Source organism: Podarcis raffonei, chromosome 14 (genome assembly GCF_027172205.1).
Source record: "Podarcis raffonei isolate rPodRaf1 chromosome 14, rPodRaf1.pri, whole genome shotgun sequence".
NCBI classification, from domain to species: Eukaryota; Metazoa; Chordata; class Lepidosauria; order Squamata; family Lacertidae; genus Podarcis; species Podarcis raffonei.
The window spans coordinates 16,153,548-16,168,066 of NC_070615.1; positions in this window are offsets into that span (position 1 = coordinate 16,153,548).

The window sequence follows — 14,519 nt, forward strand, 5'->3', positions numbered from 1 at the left end:
AAAAGCAAAACTACAGAAAATGGGACAGAACCGGTTTATAATTGGAGACCCGAAACATGGGCATGGAATGGGAATACACTGATGCACTTATCCATGTCTACCTCTATATTTTTTGGGAAAGGGGGGTTATACTACATTTTTTCCCTGTGCTTGTTCCAAACTAGAAATCAAGATGGAATTTGAATTGGGCGGATCATCGTGGGCATAGCCATGCTCTGTATTTTAGATGTCATTGCCTCATCAAGAACCACAAGTAGTTTTATGCATCAGCTAATTTCCATTCCTCCACAGTCTTACTCTGATTAGATCACTCTTATTTCACATCCAGGGAATAATGACTTCCAGTGGGCCTTTGTGCCTTAACCTGAAATATGAACTTACTCTTCCTGCCTGGATTGTGAAAGGGCAGGCATTAAACACTTTTTTTTTCTTCCTAAGACGGCTCATAAAAGTACACCTACTGGCCTGCAGAAAGCTTTTGCAAGAACAAAGAGAAACGTGAAATGTCGGGAGAAGCTTCTGAATGGAAGTACTTGGGGGAAAAGAAGGTTCTTGTAATTGCACGTGCATTTGGACATAAATTATCTTGACTCTTTTGGTGATCTTCAAAGAATTCTAGGGGGTCTCCACTAGGGATAGGTGAATCTGTCAGTTTCAGTTTCTGTACCATTTTATCATTTCTTCCAATCTTAAATGCAGCTTTCCACATTTCCACATCAGTTTGCAATTTTTAAAAAATGTCATCCTGAAAATTCATTCACATTTTAGTGTGAATTAATCCTATTATACCCTTTTTTGTATGCTTTTTTGCCTAACACAGACATTTTTGAAAAGCATTTTCCAATGATGATGATGTAGTAGTCGTAGTAGTAGTAGTAGTAGTAGTAGTAGTAGTAAAGGACCCCTGGATGGTTAAGTTCAGCCAAATTTGACTATGGAGTGCAGCACTCACCTCCGCTTTCAGGCCGAGGGGGCCAGCGTTTGTCCTCAGACACCCACACCCAAATCCTGGAAATTGTCATTTCTTAAGGGCGCTGAGAGGGGTGCAGGTGGCACTGTGGGTTAAAGCACAGAGCCTAGGACTTGCTGATCAGAAGGTCGGCGGTTCGAATCCCCGCAACGGGGTGAGCTCCCGTTGCTCAGTCCCTGCTCCTGCCAACCTAGCAGTTCAAAAGCACATCAAGGTGCACGTAGATAAATAGGTACCGCTCCAGCGGGAAGGTAAACGGCGTTTCCGTGTGCTGCTCTGGTTCACCAGAAGCAGCTTAGTCATGCTAGGCACATGACCCGGAAGCTGTACACTGGCTCCCTCGGCCAATAAAGCGAGATGAGCGCCACAACCCCAGAGTTGGTCATGACTGGACCTAACTCTCAGGGGTCCCTTTACCTTTGCCTTTAAAATAACCAGGACCCAAGTTGTTGGGGCTTTGTAAATATAAGGAACTTAAACCATGACTCAATAGTGCAGTGGTGTCTCATGTCAGGGGTCCCTTTACCTTTACCTTTACAGGGCGCTGAGAATCATTGGGAGATCCCTACTGCTCTCACAAAACTGCAGTTCCCAAAGTAGATTAATAACCAACCCCTCCTCCCAAGGAACCCTGAAAATTGCAGCTCTCTGAGGGTTATTTCAGTCAAGGCTTCCTCCCAAAGAATTACGTGAACTGACAGCTGTGAGATGTCCCATATTCTCCTCACACAGTTGCAATTCCCAGAGGAGGTGTGCAGCCAGGTACAGTTGCCCCAGACATCAGAGGGTTAAGCCGATCAGGGCCCCCCACTAGATACAGGCTGCTTTTTTTAGTTTATAACTTTCTTCTAACAAGATTCCTGCTCCAGACCTCAGACAAGGTCTGCATGGGCAGTTCTTACCCTGGGAAATGTAGCACTCTGAGAGGAATGGAGGAGCCCTAACAATTCCCAGCACCCCTAACAAACTACAGTTCCCGTGAATATTTAGGGGAAGCCATGTAAAACGGCACCATAGTGCTTTAAAAGTATAATGTATTCAGCAAGAGCACTAATAAAATAAAATAAAATGCTTGGAGCTATAAGCTCTTGACTTCTCTCCAAGCAAGAACCAATTAGACTTGTCTAGTGATCTCTAAAACAAGTTGACTTCAGGGATGTCATCACAGTCAGGCCCAGTGTTGTGGAATTGGAAAATTCCCCTTTTCTCACAGGGAATTTCCTGCCCCCCAGGGTGAATTCCAATGAATCATAATAGTTACTTTTAAATATAAACCCTTTTCTCTCATGGAGACTGAGAGGTATTTGGCGTCTCCACCCCTTTTCCTGTTTTGTTCAGCCCTGGCCATCTTGATGAGAACAATGCTGTCTGTTGCTACCCGGATCACCTACAAGAGACCTTTCCCTGCTCTTCCCCTTAATAGTTTCAGGCTCTTTCCTGGGAACCTTCCCCTTGCTGATACATGAGAAGTCAGGGCAATGCATTACAGGTCAGATATTTTCCATCATCGATGGCTGAAGCCAAGGGATTAGCCTGATGATGGATGGGACTACTACAGAAGCTGACTGTGTGGCTGTGTTTTCGCGACTGGGATTTCATAGAGATTTCCCTCCCCCCACCCATGTGTCCTTTTCTTTCCCATCCATCAGCTCCCAGTTCCTCCATCCCCTCCCCCTCCACCCCCCTTTATAAGGTCTTGAGTATCCTTTTGTATAAGGGATGCGGGTGGCGCTGTGGGTTAAACCACAGAGCCTAGGGCTTGCCGATCAGAAGGTCAGCGGTTCGAATCCCCGCGACGGGGTGAGCTCCCATTGCTTGGTCTCTGCTCCTGCCAACCTAGCAGTTCGAAAGCACGTCAAAGTGCAAGTAGATAAATAGGTACCGCTCCGCCGGGAGGGTAAACGGCGTTTCCGTGCGCTGCTCTGGCTCACCAGAAGCGGCTTAGTCATGCTGGCCACATGATCCAGAAGCTGTACGCCGGCTCCCTTGGCCAATAAAGCGAGATGAGCGCTGCAACCCCAGAGTCGGCCACGACTGGACCTAATGGCCAGGGGTCCCTTTACCTTTATCCTTTTGTATAATGAAGAGTACGACGCAATAACAAACACATGGTACTTGCAGTTGGCTATCTGAATAGTGGCCTTAGGACCCACCCTACTCCCATGACTGATTTTGTTGTAAGCTGTTCTTAATACTGCCTTTTCTATTGCTGCGACTCATGCTGACACAGTGTGGGACACAGGTTTGCTGCCCTGGGTGCAAAACTATTAGGGGGCACAAATGTTCAACACCCGGTGCTGCCTCAATACAGTTGCGCACCTCCATTGCTGGGCTCTGTTGAAAACAGCTTCTCCATGCGAACCAGGAAGTGGCCTCTCCAGACAACAGAGCAACTCTTAATTTCTTATCTCTGCAGCTGCAATTTCCTGGGTGACATGGATGCCGTTAGGCAGTTGAATGCACATGCGTACTCTGTCCATTTCCTGGCAACCCACGCTACACCACTGCCCTGGCACCTTGGGTGAAGGGCAAGTAATTAATTAAATTTATAATGCTAATAATGTGGAATATGGATATAAAATTTACAGCATGTTATGGACTAAGAGAAAATTATATGAAAATGTTGTATCGATGGTACGTAACACTGAGTAAATTGGCAAAAATGTTTAAATCCAAATCAAATAAGTGTTGGAAATGTAATGAGAAAGAAGGTTCTTTTTATCATATGTGGCAGTCTTGTAGCAATGTTAAAGCTTACTGGGAAATGATATATAATGAATTGAAAAAGATGTTTAAAATAATGTTTGTAAAACAACAACAACAACCCAGAAGCTTTCCTTTTGAGAATTATAGGGACAGACTGTATAGAAATTTATTCATGTATGTGACTGCAGCAGCAAGAAAGTTACTTGCCCAAAAATGGAAAGAAGAAGTCCCAGCAACAGAAGAATGGATACAAAAACTTATGGAATCTGCAGAAATGGCGAAACTTACTGAAAAATAAGAAATCAAGATAACTTTTTATAAAAGAATGGGAATGGTTTATTGAATATTTACAAATAAACTGTAAACAGATAAGAACATTGGTAGGATTATTGTAATAACCTGTAGTTTTATGAGAATATATATTTAAAGTAGGGGGCCACTAGGGGCGCATCGGAAAATGGCTGACAATAACATCTCTCCGACCCACACGAGGTAATTAGGAGGCTGTGATGGGAGTAAATAGCCTCCCTACCCCCCCAAGGTTGTGGGGGGGGGCTGCCCTTGCCTGCTGTGCCCTATACCACCCCCGAATTTGTGGGGATGGGGGCACTAGGCAGAATGCCCTCCTGTGGATCTTGGTGCTCCTGGACGCTGTCTCTGATCCGCGCCTCTAGCTGCAAGAACTTCAAAAGAAACAATTAGGAGGAAGCGAATGCACATATTTCAAGGAAGGAGGGGGAGTAAAGACTGCTAACTGAAGAGAACTCTGATAAACAAGACGGGTCGGAGGAACAAGATAAATCATGAGAAGATACATACACCAAGGCTCGGTATTGCAGAAGGACTGGATGGGGGAGGGGGAAAAACTTTCCTTTTCTCCCCCTCTAAGTGATTAACCAAGAATCCCCACCCCCCACAAGTCAGAAATGTCGTTTTAATGACAAGCTGTGGATTTATGACTGTGTGGAGATAAATTTTCTAACCAAAGCATGTTTTAAGAAGATCGTGGAAAGTATAAGAGCTTTGGAATGACGCAGTTAAAAATACCGTCGCCATGTTGGCAAGTTCTGTCGGAGGACTTAAGTCTGGGAGGAGAAATAGAGCTGTTTTTATATTGTGGGTGAGACTCCTCAGAGGGACTTAAGAACGACAGTTTTGCGATTAATGATGGAAAGAGCGATGCTATTTATGAAAGCGATGATATATGGAAACCATCTCGATTTGAGGATTGGACGAACGGAAAAATTTACACAGGATTATAATTGGTGTTTATCTGCTTAAGGAGATTATCAGAAGAGATCATAAAGAAAAAAGAGAAAAATATACGAACAAGATGAGATGTGGAAACAGCAAGATAAGACTGGATAGAATTATGAACTTTGTTTGGACTGATTTGGACATTAATGCAGTAGCAAGAAGATGATCGGAATCCCAATTCGGAATTTGAAATATGGGTCCCCTCAACAAAAATTTAAAATTCGGCTTTGTAATTCAGAATTTATGTGATGTGATTTGATTTGATTTGATTGGTCGGTTAATTTTTTTTATAAAAAAAGAGAATATATATTTAAAGTAGATGAATAAATGAGCAAACTAAGTTAATTTGTATATGCAGAAAATATTAAAAATAAACTTAAGGAACTGTAGAAAGAGGGGGAAGCATGTCAAGTTTTGAAATGTATAAAATTGAAAAGTATTATGCTTAAAATAAGAAAATGGGTCAACAGCCAACATTTGCTCCATTTGGACTCTCTCCTGCCCATCACAGAGCCAATGGACCACTTGTATTCCTACCATGCCATGTGATAACAGCACAGAGGGAGTTGCACTGGCTGGGGATTATCTTCTGAGCCAAGATCTGGTCTACAAAGCCCTAAACAGCTATCTGAGAGATTGCATACACTGTCAAGGTCACTGCAGCCCACAGACGAGGGCCTGCTGATTCTATAGCATTCTCAGAGGTACATCTGGTGGGAGGTGCAGAGGAGAGCTTTCCCCATTGTCCCACCTTAGCAAGTGTCCAACGATTGAGGAAGAGCCATATGGAGAACCCTGAGACCCTGAAAGGTGAACGTGTTGGTCACAGGTAGTGTCAGGTGTACATGCAGGAGCCAGGCCCTGTAACCAATAGGACTTTGCAGGACTGGGGCCTTCCTAAGTTTGTTCTGAAGAGGCAAGGCGCGGCCTTACAGGTGAGGCCAATTGGTAACTCACAGCACCTGGTGGCAAGAGCTGGGAAGGGTTATAAGGTCAGCATTTCCATTCAGCTCTTTGCCACAACAACATGCTTCCTGTCTTGGGTTTCTTGCTTCCTGATCCTTGAACCTCAGCTTCTTGATCCTTGGACCCCTGACTTTGTGACTCCTTGCTTCCTGACCCTTGGCTTCCTGAATCCTGGCTTCTGGACCCCTGTTCCTGCTCCCACCCCGCCATTTTGCCCCCGGTCCTGATGTCCCCTGCTGGGACTTCGATCGCCCGTGAACTGGACCATGACAGGTAGTACCAAGCTACAGAGGCTGTTGTCAACATAAGGATGAGGTGGGTGTGGCCTGAGGTTTGCAGTACCCAAGTGACTGCTCTTTATGGCTGGCACCAGCTTACTTTAGGATTGAAAGGCCGACTTCCCCTGGTAAGAATGGATCAAGGATGAACTAGGCCCATGAAAACGCTGGCAGTATTAAGATAAGTTCAACAGTGTAAACAAGTTTTGATGGATGTATTAATGGAACACTGAATGGTTTAGTTTATGTAAAATATGCAGGGATTTATGATATGCAAACTGAACCATTGAAAGAGAAGAAGGGAAGTCATTGACATTTTAAGGCTGCTTAATGAATATTTTAAATTGTAAAATAGAAAGTTTAATAAAAATCACACACACACACACACACAATATGAGGATGTACTAGACTCTGAGTTCCAACAGTGGGACAGACAGGAGTGAGGGAGAAATTTGATTCAGTTCTCACTCACTCACTCACTCATTTATTCATTATTATTTATTAAATTTGTTTACTATCCTATACCCATGTGTCTCAGGGCGGTTCACAAGATAAAATTACAATACAATACCTAATCCATACTTTCTGAAACAGTATGCAACCGTATGCTTAGACATTCGCACGTCTCCAAATTTTGCAATCCGAACTTTCGCAAGTGATGAGAGCAAAACTGCATATACTTGGGTAAAGTGTGCATAAAATTGCTTTGTAACAACGTGTATATGAGGAGAATTTTGCACTGAAATGCTTATGAATTTTCATGAGGACTTTGGAGGAGGGGGAACACTTAAGTGATATGCAAATGTGGACGACTGAACTTAAGATGGGAAAAGGGGGGGAAATGAGAGAAACCAAAATTAACAGATTTCCCCATTCTAGGACAGCCGTGCCAGGACTCAGGGCATGGTCTGGCTATGTGAATTGTAATGATTTTTTCACTCTGAATAATTGAACCAATGTGCTGGTTAGAGTGTTGGACTAGGTAAAGGTAAAGGTAAAGGGACCGCTGACCATTAGGTCCAGTCGTGGCCGACTCTGGGGTTGCGGCGCTCATCCCGCTTTATTGGCCGAGGGAGCCGGCGTACAGCTTCTGGGTCATGTGGCCAGCATGACTAAGCTGCTTCTGGCGAGCCAGAGCAGCGCACAGAAACACCATTTACTTTCCCGCCGGAGTGGTACCTATTTATCCACTTGCACTTTGTGCTTTCAAACTGCTAGGTTGGCTGGAGCAGGGACCGAGCAATGGGAGCTCATCCTGTCGTGGGGATTCAAACTGTCGACCTTCTGATTGGCAAGTCCTAGGCTCTGTGGTTTAACCCACAACATCACCCGCATCCCTGTTGGACTAGGACATGGGTTCAAATCCGAAGGAAGCTGTGAAGCTCACTGGGGGACCTTGAGCCATTCACAGTCTCTCAGCCTCACCTACCTCACAGGGTTGCTGTGAGAATAAAACAGGAGGGGGGAGGGAACAAGCCTGCATCTCAGCTCAAGCTCCTTCCAGGTCAGTTATGAATAAAAGTAATAGCAGAATTATGTCCTATTTAAATCCTCTTTTCTTTTAAGCTCTCCTCCTAAATTTAGGGATGCCATTCTCTTTCTTTTAAATGGTAAATCAACAATGGAGAGTGTTCCTGTGGGGAGAAGAGGTGGCCTTTTTGAAATGAGAGAGACATACCCATCAAATCAATACCTTTTGTCCAATTCTGGTTTCCTCAAAGTTTTTTTTTTTAAATAAAAAAATAAATAATAATAGAAATCACTTCTGCCAGGCAGACAATGCCCTGATTGTTCTGCAGATGCAACTTCCCAGGTAACTTCTTCCATTTCAGATCCGTGCCTGCATAATTAAAACCCAAAGCTGAGACCCTCCTCCCTTTTCCCCATTCACCCTTTCTATCCCTGATTTCTCATTATGCTGCTTGATGAGATTTTTAAGCTTCGCAGAACACTGTCTAGGCCACTAATCCGAGGCAGATCACAGACCCTTCTCTGGCCATTCTTACTGGGTTAATCAAGGAAACCCAGTGAAGCAGGAGCCTTCTCAAAGCCTGCCAAATTCGAAACCATAGATCAAAGTTCAGGGCCCTCTGACCTTTGTGCCCTGCATTCGCCTCAGCACAGTTCCCATGAATGGCCTCTTTGTGAATATGTCCTTGTGAGAGGAGGGTTGGTGTATGTATGTGTATGTATATATATATATATATATATATATATGCGCATGCATGCAATTCTTTGGTCTTAGAATTGGGCAGGGGATGTGACGTGACTGATAAAATGCTTTTGCCCCTCTCTCTTCCTCAACCCCAGAAGTCTAAAAGGCTTGTGTGGTTCCCCCCTCCCTCTTGGTTGCCTATAGAAATGCCCCCCAATAATGGCCACAATGGAAGTAAGGTGATCATTGTTCCTGTCAAGACTCAGCTCTGGGTTTTGTGATGGAGTATAATTAAATGGTTCAGGAGGCAGGATTAGGAAAACGGCTGTGTGGGACACAGCAAAAGCTTGATTTCCATATAGTCAGCCCATAAAAGACAACATAGCACTGCGCTCTGGAACAGACTAGATTTAAGGCCTATATGAGGATCCTTCCTCCTCTCTAAATTGTCTACCTAACCTGGGCTATTTTTCATTTGGTTTTCCTGATGACTGAATATTTTAACCTACCTGTTTTAACTAATAATAATAATAAATTTTTATTTATACCCCGCCCTCCCCAGCCAGAGCTGGGCTCAGGGCAGCTAACACCAGTAAAATTACAATAAAAACATAACAGGGAGAAAAAACACAATTTAAAATACAGGTTAAAATACAATTTAAAACGCAGCCTCATATTAATAATAGCCCATAGATCAAAACCATAAGGGGAGGGAAACATAAGGGTCAGACTGAGTCTAAACCAAAGGCCAGGCGGAACAGCTCTGTCTTACAGGCCCTGCGGAAAGATGTAAAGTCCCTCAGGGCCCTAGTTGTGACAGAGGGTTCCACCAAGTCGGGGCCAGTACTGAAAAGTCCCTGGCCCTAGTTGAGACCAATCTAACCACTTTGCGGCTTGGGACCTCCAAAGTGTTGTTATTCGTGGACCTTAAGGTCCTCCGCGGGGCATACCAGGAGTGGTGGTCCCGTAGGTACGTGGGTCCTAGACTGCATAGGGCTTTAAAGGTCAAAACCAGCACCTTTAAAGCTCTATGCAGCCTAGGACCCACGTACCTAGGGCTGGATGAATACCCTAAGCAATGAAAAATGATAGTGCCCTCCCTACGTGATTCAAAATAAAAACACCAAACCATAAAAAAGAGAAATAAAACGAAACAGATTTATTACGTCATGGCCCGGATAGCTCAGTTGGATAAATCATGGTGCTGATAAGACCAAGGCTGCAGGTTCAATCCCCATATGAGATTGTTGCATATTCGTCCATTGCAGGGGGTTGGACTACAATAGATGATCCTTGTGGTCTCTCCCAACTGCAGTTCCACAAATCTTACAATTCTAACCCATAAACCGTTCTGCCCGGACACTGAGGTCCAGCGCCGAAGGCCTTCTGGCGGTTCCCTCGCTGCGAGAAGCCAAGTTACAGGGAACCAGGCAGAGGGCCTTCTCGGTAGTGGCACCTGCCCTGTGGAACACCCTCCCAGCAGATGTCAGAGAAAAATAACTACCAAACTTTTAGAAGACATCTAAAGGCAGCCCTGTTTAGGGAAGTTTTTAATGTTTAATAGGTTATTGTATTTTAGTGTTTTGTTGGAAGCTGCCCAGAGTGGCTGGGGAAACCCAGTCAGATGGGCGGGGTATAAATAATAAATTATTATTATTTATTATAACAAGATCTGATTTCCTCACATCATTTCCATCTACATTAGTAGGATGGTTCCTGGTTTAGGTGATAAGCAATAAAATAGGAACCGAAAGATGGGGGAAGTTTGTGTACAGGTGGTTAAGGTAGTCTGTTGGCATAGATGTCATAGAAAGACTCTCCTCCCTGGAAGAGAGGGGAGTGGTTGTGGGCGGGAGCCCGAGCTCCGCCCCTGGCCGGGGGCCTTAGCCCCCGCCCCTCCTCACCTGGCTGGCGCCCACGCCCACCGGAGGCAGCCAACCAGGTGTCTCCGGGGGGCGTGTTTAGCAGCTTAATGCTGCGGCTCCAGCTCCGCCTCCTCCTCAGTCGTCGTCTGGCGGTCGTGTATTCCGTCCGATGCCTGCTTGGCGGGAGGCCATGGCACGACCCTCGGTGACATCAGGGGTGAGCCTATAGTTGGATTAGCATCAACAGGCTCCACCTACTGTTGAATAAACCCACCTCCTATAGTCATCCAATGCCTAAGCCAATACCTTTTCACTGCTGTAATCAATAAAGTTGTGGCCTTTTCTTGCCCATTAACCTTATATCACGTGTCCTTGTGTGTTTACTTCACATAGCGGGGGTCGGGTCCTCGATCCACAATAGAATCGTAGAATTGGAAAGGGACCACAAGGATCATCTAGTCCAACTCCCTGTAATGCAGGAATCTTTTGCCCAACATGGGCCTCAAACCTATGACTCTGGGGTTAAGTGTATCAGGCTCTACCAAATGAGCTTTGATCCTTTCTTTTTTTGTGAAATATCAAATGTTAAATTTAAATCTGTGGTGCCCCTGCATTACGGTGCCCTAAGAACATGCTTAGTTTGCCAATTGGGTAATCCAGCCCTGAACCTATCCTCTTTTTGTTTCTTTCATCATCAACAGCAGCAGTGCAATAACTAACTAACTAACTAACTAACTAACTAACTAACTAACTAAAGATACGATAATCTTTATCGTCATTGTCCCATACAGAACAACAAAATTGAAAAAAAAAATCTACATAAGACATTCAAAACTAACAAGCCTGCTATCCCAGCTATCCCAACCTGGTTAGCTCCCTAAAAACTCTGATACCCCATTTTAAAAATACAATCCACTCCCACAGAGACTCCTTAGGTAAAGGGTAAAGGGACCCCTGACCATTAGGTCCAGTCGTGACCGACTCTGGGGTTGCGGCGCTCATCTCACTTTATTGGCCGAGGGAGCCCGCGTACAGCTTCCGGGTCATGTGGCCAGCATGACTAAGCCACTTCTGGTGAACCAGAGCAGCGCACGGAAACGCTGTTTACCTTCCGGCCGGAGCAGTACCTATTTATCTACTTGCACTTTGACTTGCTTTCAAACTGCTAGGTTGGCAGGAGCAGGGACTGAACAACGGGAGCTCACCCCATTGCGGGGATTCGAACTGCCGACCTTCTGATCGGCAAGTGCCACCGGCATCCCAAGAGACTCCTTACGCTGCATTTAAAACCAAAATCATGTTTGGATAGAAACTGTTTCTCAGGCGGCTAGTCCTAGTCTTTATAACTCTGTACCTTCTTCCAGAAGGCAGAAGCTGAAAGAGATCATTTCCGGGGTGCACACTATCCTGTGCTATCTCTGCAGCTATCTTATAACACCTGGAAGCATAGATTTGATCCAAGGTGGGAAGAGTGCACCCAGTTATTCTCTCCATAGTCTTTACAACTCTGGACAGCATTGTTTTCCCCCTGTTTAAGTATCAGAAGCTGGCAAGGCTGTGTCCTCTGGTTGGGAGGGGACTGAAGACAGTCCTGAAAGTCGTCGCCCCCTCCCCCCGGCAAAAGGACAGAGTCAAAGGCTCCTCTTCCTTTTGAATCCATTGCACATCATAAGGTCTCTGAGTCATGGGTCATGACACTTGTGGATAGCTCAGTTGGTTAGAGTGTGGTGCTGAAAACGCCAAGATCGCAGGTTCGATTCCCTTCTACGGCAGCTGCATATTCCTGCACTGCAGGGGGTTGGACTAGATGATCCGCAGGATCCCTTCCAAATCTACGATTCTATTATTCTAATGCTGAGGAGGGCTGTGTACAGTATCTCAGGCTTCCAGATACTCTTTATTTCCAAGGTTAGGCTTTTTATTTGTTTTGGAAGGAACTGCAGTGTCCGTGATAGTAGTGATTTTAGTTTTTGTGTTCACTGGAATTATACCTATTGGTAAGATTGCAATCTGATTAGAGTATTTTTTAAAATATAAAAATGTGAGTTTTAGTCAATCTAATTGGACTATCAATTAAACTTGCATCTGGGTAAAACTATTTCTGAACACACTTTGCTTTTTGATGGTGAAAACATGTAGTAGTAGGTTTTATTCTAGAAAATATAGTCCTCCTCTGAGAGAAGCAGAACTCCTCTCTTAAGATGTTTACCTTGTATTAAAACAAATTTTAAAAACATACATGCTTAATCTTGGGCACCTTTTTAGTTAAGTGTTTTTAAAATCAGTGATGCTAAGAATACAATAGAAATGGCACTTTTCTGATACGAAAAGGGAGGGAGTTGGTGCCACCACCATAAAGGCCTTACTTTGGCATTGTATAGTACAGAAGGGATGAAACAATCTTTCTGCTGTCCTGATCACAAGCTGTATAGGGCTTTGTACACCAGGACCAGCACCAGCTTCTAGAATGCATTCTAGAACACTCTTCAAGACCAAAGGTATTTAAATGTTAAGGTCCAAATAAATCGGTAAGAGATGTCCAAGCAGGAAATGACCTGTTGGCTCATAATGATAAACTACGGTTATGAGAATGAGCCTTAGATTTGTGCACTCCACACTTCTTACCTTTTCTAGTAAGGTAGTGGGAAGATCAAAAGCATGTGCCTCCATTTCTCATCAGCCATAGCCTTCCCTGTTGACCAAACCCAGGCAAACTGTGACTAGTCTTGACCGTGGTTAGTTGAAACAAACCAAATACAAACCATAGTGTATAAAGCTAGCTGGTTAGTTTCAACAAACTCGGCCCTCCAGATGTTTTTGGCCTACAACTCCCATGATCCCTAGCTAGCAGGACCAGTGGTCAGGGATGATGGGAATTGTAGTCTCAAAACATCTGGAGGGCCGAGTTTGAGGAAGCCTGCTTTAGATTAACCAGAGATTAGGGTCAAGAGGACACAATCAACTGTGGTTTGTCTAAAGCGGAAGCATACATTTCCAATCTTACACTTTGAACTTAGCTGTCTGAGCCAAGCAGAATTTGTCAATTTACTTCTCAGACCAGTAAATGGCATAATGCTCCTTACTGGTTATCTCCTCTTTCAGCTTTGGGGATATATGCCTTTGCCTTCTGCCCGCAGAATGCCCTGTCGATAAATCTGAGCAGAATTTCTTGAAGTGTCACGCTGATGGATGGTGCCATGGCAGAGGCTGCTCAGCCAGAGCAAGAGGGAGACTTGACCCATTCATCACTCTTCCTGTTGTCGAGGCTACCAGGCAGGTCCAGACTTGTCTAGGTCACTGTGCCACTAGGGGAAAAATTAGGTCTCCCCGCCACCACCACCAGGATATACATATTTCAGATATAGAATGTTTGGTATATACACTCCAGCCTCTGTATTCAGTTCATTAACTTGGAATCTTCTTATGTGTGGTGGTAGCAATTTTGAATAATAAGAAAAGAAAACATTGGGACTGGAATGCTATTTTTTGCCTCTATGGAATATTTCTGTGGCTGTCATGATCATGAGCAAAGAAAGACTTCTGATGATGCTTCTGATTTGAATTTTTAAGAGATAGCTATACGAAGAATGATTGATGGTAAATAGTAATTGATTTTATAATCAACCAGTGTTAGAATTTTAGACTAGGACCTTAGAGACCAAGGGTAGGGATGGCTGAAGCTGTGCATTTCAATTTCTCTCTGCTCCTCATTTTTACAATCTTAAATTCCAGCTCTCTAAATTTTCACATCAGTTTGCGAATTTTGCAAAAGTCATCATGGAAATTCACTACAATCTTCTCCTAGTATACACAAGTTTCCTATGCAGTTTCTCCTAATATGCACACTTTTGCAAAGCAATTTCTCCTAATATAATACAGTTTTCACTGACATTTGCATTCTGATGCATTTTTTTTAAAACACACTACTTGGGTGGACAGCTCCACTGCAAAATTTGAAAAGAAGACTGTGTTTCAGTTCTCATATTGCTTTCGAAAGTTTGAAAATTTTTACTCACCCTTCACTCCTCACTTTACTGCAAGGCATGATCAAACCATGATTAACTCACCATAGTTAACCATGGTTTCCAGAACAAGTCAGGAGAGTAAGCCATGGTTTGAAGTTAGTTTAAGATTATTGCCTTCTCAAAAGTTAGTAACCATGGTTTCCTTGTTGGGACAAAATGGAAAACTAATGTTATTTAAGGGATTCCCAGTTTTATCTTGTGAACCATATATATATATAAAGTTTAAGAAAATGAATCACAGCTCACTCCAATGGGTTCGGTGCACGAGCAAAAGTTTCATACATACTGTATTTCAGA